The sequence below is a fragment of the Chinchilla lanigera genome, unplaced genomic scaffold, assembly GCF_000276665.1.
Source record: "Chinchilla lanigera isolate Chin_1 unplaced genomic scaffold, ChiLan1.0 scaffold00021, whole genome shotgun sequence".
NCBI classification, from domain to species: Eukaryota; Metazoa; Chordata; class Mammalia; order Rodentia; family Chinchillidae; genus Chinchilla; species Chinchilla lanigera.
Window position 1 is genome coordinate 13,344,488 of NW_004955422.1, and position 7,549 is coordinate 13,352,036.

Below are 7,549 nucleotides of genomic sequence, written 5' to 3' on the forward strand. Positions count from 1 at the left end.
GAAGGCCATCTAGCAGTTCTGTAAGTGCAGACTGTTCTTAACCCTCACAGCACTGCCTCATCCACTTCTATGCACTTAACTGTTCCTACTGTGTGGCTGATTTTCTTTTTTATTAGGGGATAAGAAGAAAAGAGCAAGATGTCTAATTTTCTCTTCAAGTGAATCAGTTGGGGTACACCATTCCAGGCCTTTTTTCGGTCAAAAATAAATGCATATATTATGCATGGTATACAATATTTATATCATCTCCATATAAGGGAAAATGCCAAGTGAGACCATCATTTCCCATTGAATAGCAGATACTAATTTTTTTTTTATTTCTTGCTCTTTTTTTTTTTTTTTTGGTAGTGTTCATTGAACACAGGGCATTTGAACTGATCTACATCCCATCCCTTTTCACTTTTTTTTTTTTTTTTCTTTTTGAGACAGGGTTTCACTATATAGTTCAAGCTGGTCTAGAACTTACTTTGTAGCCCAGGCTGGCCTCAAACTTGCAGTGATCCTCCTGCCTCAGCCTCCTGCGTGCTGGGATTACAAGCGTGTGCCACCACACTCAGCTCTTCATTTTTTATTTAGGGACAAGATCTCACTAAGTCTGGGCTGGAATTTGTGATTCTCCTGTTTTAGCCTTTCAAGAGTGCTAGGATTACAAGTGTGCAGCACCATGTCTGATCAGCAGGTATAACAGTGAAAAAAAACGGCTTAAAAACAGTCTTTTCTTTTAGTGAGCATTTTTACATCTAACCAATGGCTATTCATAGTTCTTTTTTGAGTTCTCTGCTAGTATTCTTTGCTAAATTGCATTTTAGCCAAGTGTAATTCCAAGATTGTTTGGACTTTTGCTTTTCATTGGGCATAGCCTATTCTTTGAATGTCAATAGAAGAATAAACTATCATTTTAGCTATGATTTGTCTTGCACTCAACTAGCAATCTATAGTTTAGAAAGGTTACTTGAATCATTCCACCTATGTACTTAAAGCCATATTAAATATTTTCCCTTTAAAAATATTCAACATCTTGGTATCTCCTTAGGCGCATTATGAAATATAAAGATGAATGGTAATGTAATCACTTCTTAAATTATGCAAGTGGATTTACTAGGTCAGCTTGCAGAACGAGAGGTGGGAGAGTAAACAGTGGCTGTCTGCATGTTGGAGCCGGAGTATCCAGGTACTCAGCCTTATAGTAACTTTAAAAAAAAAATCAAGATAAAAATCACGTGACAAAAAATTCACCATTTTAATCCTGCTTAAGTGTACAATTCAAGGGCTTTAGTTCTATTCACAATGTCGTGTAACCACCACCACTCTGTAGAACATTTTCATCACTCTAAAAAAGGCCCCGTACTGGGCCAGGGATTTAGCTCGGTGGCACAGCACCTGCTTGGCAAGCGTGAGGTAGTGAGTTCGATTCCTGATACTGGAAAAACAAAACAAAACAAAACAAAAGCCCCATACTTGCTAATCAGCCACCCCTCATTCTCTCTCCCTATTCCCTGGCCACCATTAATCTACTTTCTGTCTCCATGAATATGGACATTTCCTATAAATGGAATCATACAATATACAACCTTTTGTGAATTACTTCTTTCCCTTAACATCATTTGCAATTTCATCTAGCTTGCAGCATGCATAAATACTCAAGCCTTCTTCTGGCTAAATACTATTCTGTTGTGTGAATGTGCCATATTTTATCTATTTATCAGTGGACCAGATGTCTCAACTCTGGTTACTATCGATGCAGATATTCCTCATTTAATGACCCACCTGTTTAATAACTATTCAAACTTACAACCTGCTGCTTGGACCTACAACCCTTCTTTTTTTTTTTTTTTGTACAGTTCTGTACATTTTGTTTGGAAAGTCTTAATGTCTTTTTTTTGGTACAGTACACCTTGTTTATGCAGTACTGTGATTTTGCTGATTGTATGGTATAGTACTGTAGTTTTAGTTCTGTTATATATTACAGTACTGCATGTAAGAGTTATGCAAATAAAAGCAGTCATCAAGTTGGACTTTCCTTTGACCATTTCTTTGTTCTGAATATTGAAATGTACATACTATATACCATTCCTCATTTAGTGACCACTTCATTCAACAACACAGTCTCAGGAACTGAGCCTGGATGTCTGTACAATGAGATGACACACTCGGTGCTGGGAAGGATGTGGTGGGATGGGCACTCTCAGCTCATTACTGCAGTGAACATAGTAGGAGCCACCCAGCAGTTCTGTAAGTGCTGATTCTGCTCTTAAACCTCACAGCATTGACTCATCCTTTGCCATGAACTTAATAAACGATTTATATCATGTGGTTGATTTATGAAGATACTCTATCCCATGTCACTCTCTAACTGCAGACCTAATATCTTTCTCAGTTATTTATTTTTATTTATTTATTTTTTTGTCTTTTTTGAGACAGGGTCTCCCTATGCAGTTCAGGCTGGCCTTGAGCTCACTTTGTAGCCCAGGCTGGTCTTGAACTCACAACTGTTAGGGTCGAGACACTCGCCGCGTGAAGGAAGACTCCAAGAGACGTTCTCTCATGTAAAAAGCAAGGGGATTTTATTTACCAAGCATGCATGGGGCTCACTGAGCTCGCAGGAACAGAGAGCCCCGAGCCAGGTCAGTTCTGGCTCTTTAACCCGAAAAACCACAAAGGAGGGGGCTTGCAAGCGTCATTACAGAAGCAGATGGCATTGGTTAATACACATAGTTTTTTACATTTATTGGGCCTCTATGATGTATAGTGTGCAGGAATGTGGAGTTTTTCTGTTTATGGGCAAGGGGAGGGGGAGAGAGCTGTGTCAACACCAGATGTTCTTTCTTCCAAGGACAGAAGATAATGCTCTGGCCCTTCTGGCGCTCCCTCCTTTCCGGGCAATCTCAAACCTGTTGAAACTGCTTATCTATGAGTCACAAGAAGCCTTATTTTTACATTTCCACACAACAATCCTCCTGCCTCGGCCTCCTGAGTGCTGGGATTACAGGTGTGTGCCACCACACCCGGCCTTCCTCAGTTATTTCTGTCTTTTACTTCTTTATCATTTTCTAGACATATCGCTAATGTGCTCAAAAAGTTCTACTCTCCTTGTAAAACTTTAAAATTTTTTTTACAAGTTGCCCTCAAGAAAATGAACTGTCTTTCCTCTTACCCCCATGACTTTTAAAGAAGTTAATATTTTTATGATTTTCTACGAAGAAAGCAATACTTACTGCTTCTTATAGAAAAATTATGGGGTAAGAAAAAAAAAAGAACAAAATACCCAATTCTCACTCCAAGTGCACCACCGGAATCCATGACTTCAGGCTTTTTTCCAGTCAGAAACGTATGTATTATATATGTTGTCAAATCAACTGTCAGAAAGGGTTATAAATGTTTATGTCCACCTCTGTAGAACAGAAAATGACAAGTAAGCGCATTATTTTCCATGTGAATTGCAGGTATTAAAATCTTTCTTCACTTCTCTTTTTTCTTGTAGTGGGGCTTGAACCCATGGTCTTCAAACTGAGCGACATCTCCAACCCTTTTTATTTTTTATTTGGAGACAGAGTCCCACTAAATCACTAAGTTGCCCAGTGTGGGTTGGAACTTGGGATTTTCCTGTCTCAGCCTCCCATTGTTCTGGATAACAGGTGTGTGCTTTTGCACCTGGCCAGCAGCTAGTATAATTTTTTAAAAAAGGGTTTAGAAGCAGCCTCTTTTAATTAGCATTTTTACATATACTCAATGGCTGTTTGCTGTTGTTTCTGAAGTTTCTCTTAGTATTCTTTGCTGAAATGGGGTTCTGTTTTCAGTGTAGTCTTTTCTTGGTCTTTCTTTCTTTCTTTCTTTCTTTCTTTCTTTCTTTCTTTCTTTCTTTCTTTCTTTCTTGTTTGTACTGGGAATCAAACTGAAGACGTTGCACTTGCCAGGCAGGTGCCGTGCCGCTGAGCTATATCCGTGGCCCTCTTTTTGGAATTTCTTGTTTTTGTGGTTTTTTGTTTTGTTTTGTTTTGTTTTGTTTTGTTTTGTTTTGTTTTCCGGTACCGGGAACAGAACTCATGACCTTGTGCTTGCCAGGCAGGCGCTGTGCCCCTGAGATAAATCCCCAGCCCCTCTTCTTGGAATTTATATAGAGGAATAAATTACCATTTCATCTATGAATTGTCCTGTATACAGATAGCAGTCTGGGTGGCGCCGTGTCCACCGGTCACCGCCTTCCGCAGCTTCCTGCTTACACTCGCGAAGCTGGCTGTGCGCGTCCTGGTGACCTGAGAGGCCAAGACGTCGGACATCCGGACTGATTCAGAAGCACTCCATCACGCTGTACTGATTCGCCGCCAGCACTGTGGTCCCCTTCGTTGGCAAACTGGTCCTCATCAGCCTGGCTTACTTATCCCCGTGCCCTGAAGCCTTCCTCTATCTCTTCCAGATTTGAAGTCCAGTCACTGCCATTTTTTATTTCCCTGTGGGAGCAGGAACTTGCTTTCTTTATTCGGTCAAAAAAAAATATATATATATATATATATATATGTGTGTGTGTGTGTGTGTGTGTGTATATATATATATATATATATAGAGAGAAAGAGAGAGAGAGAGAGAGAGAGATTTTTTTTTTTTGTACCGGGAATTGAACTTAGGACCTTCCGCTTGCCAGGCAGACGCTTGTATCTCGGAGCTATATCCCCCCTATATTTCTTAGATCAGTAGTCTACATGACTGGAAGTAGGAGCTTTTGATAGGAGGCCAGCAGACTATTTATTCATGCTTCTCTTTACCTGGATTTGCATTGTGATGACTGGCTTGGCAATAGATATGCAGTTACGATGATTCCTCCAATCATGTTAGTACTTTCTGTCTGAGCTCAGCTGAACAGAGACATGATTGTGTCATTTTGGCTGGGAATACGATTCAAGGCCTTGGGTTGTCCTTGGATTCAGCTATATCATCAGAGGCTCAGTGATCCATGAGTTCATTGGAAATCTTACCAGACATCTTTATTTCTTTCTAGTGTTTAGCACCCAATAGACTTGGGAGGAAGAAATTTTCTATCTGCACCTCAGTTTTTGTACTGCTGACTGCCCAGCAGGAGAGGAGGGGGTGTCAGGATTTGGGGTACCCTCTGCTAGTAGGAGAAGAGCTGCTGACCAGAATGGCAGAGGTGGAAGACATAACTGGGGCCAGGGCTTTCGACTTAGAGACCAGTGAATGAGCTGCCTCTGGCCTGCCCACCGGCTGTTCCACTCAGCGCCTCTTCTCCCAGGGCTGGGGTGCTTCACAATGGAGTCCTTGCTAATGCTGTTGGACCTGACCCACAGTGAATGTAGTCTTTCAATATGAGACAAAATTTTGAATATTTTATTTATTTATTTACTTATTTATTTATTTATCTTTTTGAGACAGGGTTTCACTATGCAGCTCAAGCTGGCCCAGAACTCATTTGTAGCCTAGGCTGGCCTTGAACTTGCAGCAATTATCCTGTCTCGGCCTCAAGTGCTGGGATTACAGGCATGTGTCACCACGCCTGTGAAGGGAAGTACAAGTGTTTCTCAAGTTTTGTGATACTCACTGAAGTCCTTATTCCTATGAAGACCAAATATCAACAGTGCAAATTTAAAAAATACAAAGCAACAACCAAAAATAGCAACCTGTAGTTTAGAGAGGTTACTCGAATCATTTCACTTTTGCACTTAAGGCTATATTAATTCTTTCTTTTTGAGACAGGGTCTTGCTCTGTAATTCAGGCTAGCCTTAAATTCCCTATGTAGCTGAGGTTGGCCTTGAACTCATGACAAGCCTACTGCCTCAGCCTCCCAAGTGCTGGGATTACAGGCATGTACTACCATACCTGACATTAAATTTTTTTTTCTTGAAAACATATTCATCTTCTTGATATCTCCTTTGGCATACATGGAACATAAAGATAAACGGTAATATAAGTTTTAAAAAATCAAGGTAAAACTTATAGGACAAAACTTTCCATTTTTATTTACAATGTTATGTAATCATCACTACTTTCTAGAACATTTTCACCACCCTAAAAAGAAGCCCCATACTTATTAATCAGTCACTCCTCATTCTCTTTTTCTCTATCCCCTGGCAACCACTAATCTATTTTCTGTCCCTATGGATTTAACTTTTCTGGGCATTTCATATGAATGGAAGCATACAATGTGTCATCTTTTTTGTTGATTTGTTTGTTTTTGAGACAGGGTCTCCCTATATAGTCCAGGCTGGCCTTGGATTTACTACATAGTCCAAATTGGCCTCCTGCCTCAGCCTCCCAAATGCTGGGATTATAGGTGTGAGCCACCACACTTGGCTACAATATGTCATGCTTTGTGACTTCTTTCATTTAGTATTACTTGCAAGTTTCCTCCATAAGGTAGCATGTATAAGTACTTGTTTCTTCTTCTGGCTGAATACTATTCGCTTGTGTGGCTATAACCACATTTTATCTATTTATCAGTCGATGGACACTTGGGTTGTCTCCACTTTTTGGTTATTACTGATAATACTATTATAGACATTTATGTACAAATTTTTGTGTGAACATGCAATTCCAGTTTTGTTGAATGTGTTCCTTGGAGTGGATTTGCTAGGTCATTGGGTGAATCTATGTTTAAGCTTTTGAGAAAATTTAAGGTGAAAAGTAATATAAGCAACTATTATTATTTAGAAGTAATATAAATTATGTAAGTATCTAATGTAAATGTGTTAGATAATTTAATTATTAAAGAAAGCTTTTTTGTGGTCGTGGAGATTGAACTCAAGGACACTCTACCACTGAGTTACAACTCCAGCCTTTTTTTTATTCTTGAGGTAGGGTCCTGCTCAGTTGTCTACATGCATCTTGAACTCTGACCTTCCTTTGTAAGCCTTCCAAGTAGTTGAGATTACAGTTGTGCACTACCACATCTGGCGAAAAGCTCATTTTTGTAGCCTTAACATGTGTGTGGCACTTGACTAAGCACTTGACTTGCAGTTTCTCATTCAATCCTTACAACTTTCTGCAGTAGATCCAATTATTATGACCATTTTACAGAAGAGGATACTGAAGCTCCAAGGTGTCAGACAACTTGCTCAAGGGCTCATACCTTGTTGAGATGGATCTAGAATTAAACTAAGGTAAACTGGTTTCGAATCTGAAATTTGATCACTCTTGTTGCCTGAAAATACTTGTGATCCAAAAAGGACACAACACGGAGGGGGCGGAGGAGGGGAGAGGGAATGTAAAATGAATCATTAAGATGTGTTATGTACTTCCAACTCCCCAAGATGAATGTGATCATCATGCGCTGCAAACATGTGCTAATAAAAATAAGAATTCCAAATACCACGTGAGTTAGAAAGAAAAGTCAAAATGCAGTCAAAAGTACCCTTATATGAGCCATGGAACGTGCTTAGCGAACAGGAAGTTCAGGGTAGAATAGGAAAGTCTTCCTAAAGGAGGGAGCATTGGAAGAGAATTTCACCTGACAAGCGCAAATTCCAGGAGAGGAGCTAGGACAGAGGCCAACTAGGTGAAAGGACTCTTAATAAGGTTGTCAAGTTAGTTTCACCGCAA

General features: G+C 39.8%; 1 pseudogene; it reads left to right on the plus strand.

Annotated features, from left to right (window-relative positions):
• Positions 1–664: 664 nt before the first annotated feature.
• LOC102011998 lies at positions 665–5,190 on the plus strand (annotated as a pseudogene).
• Positions 5,191–7,549: the final 2,359 nt, after the last annotated feature.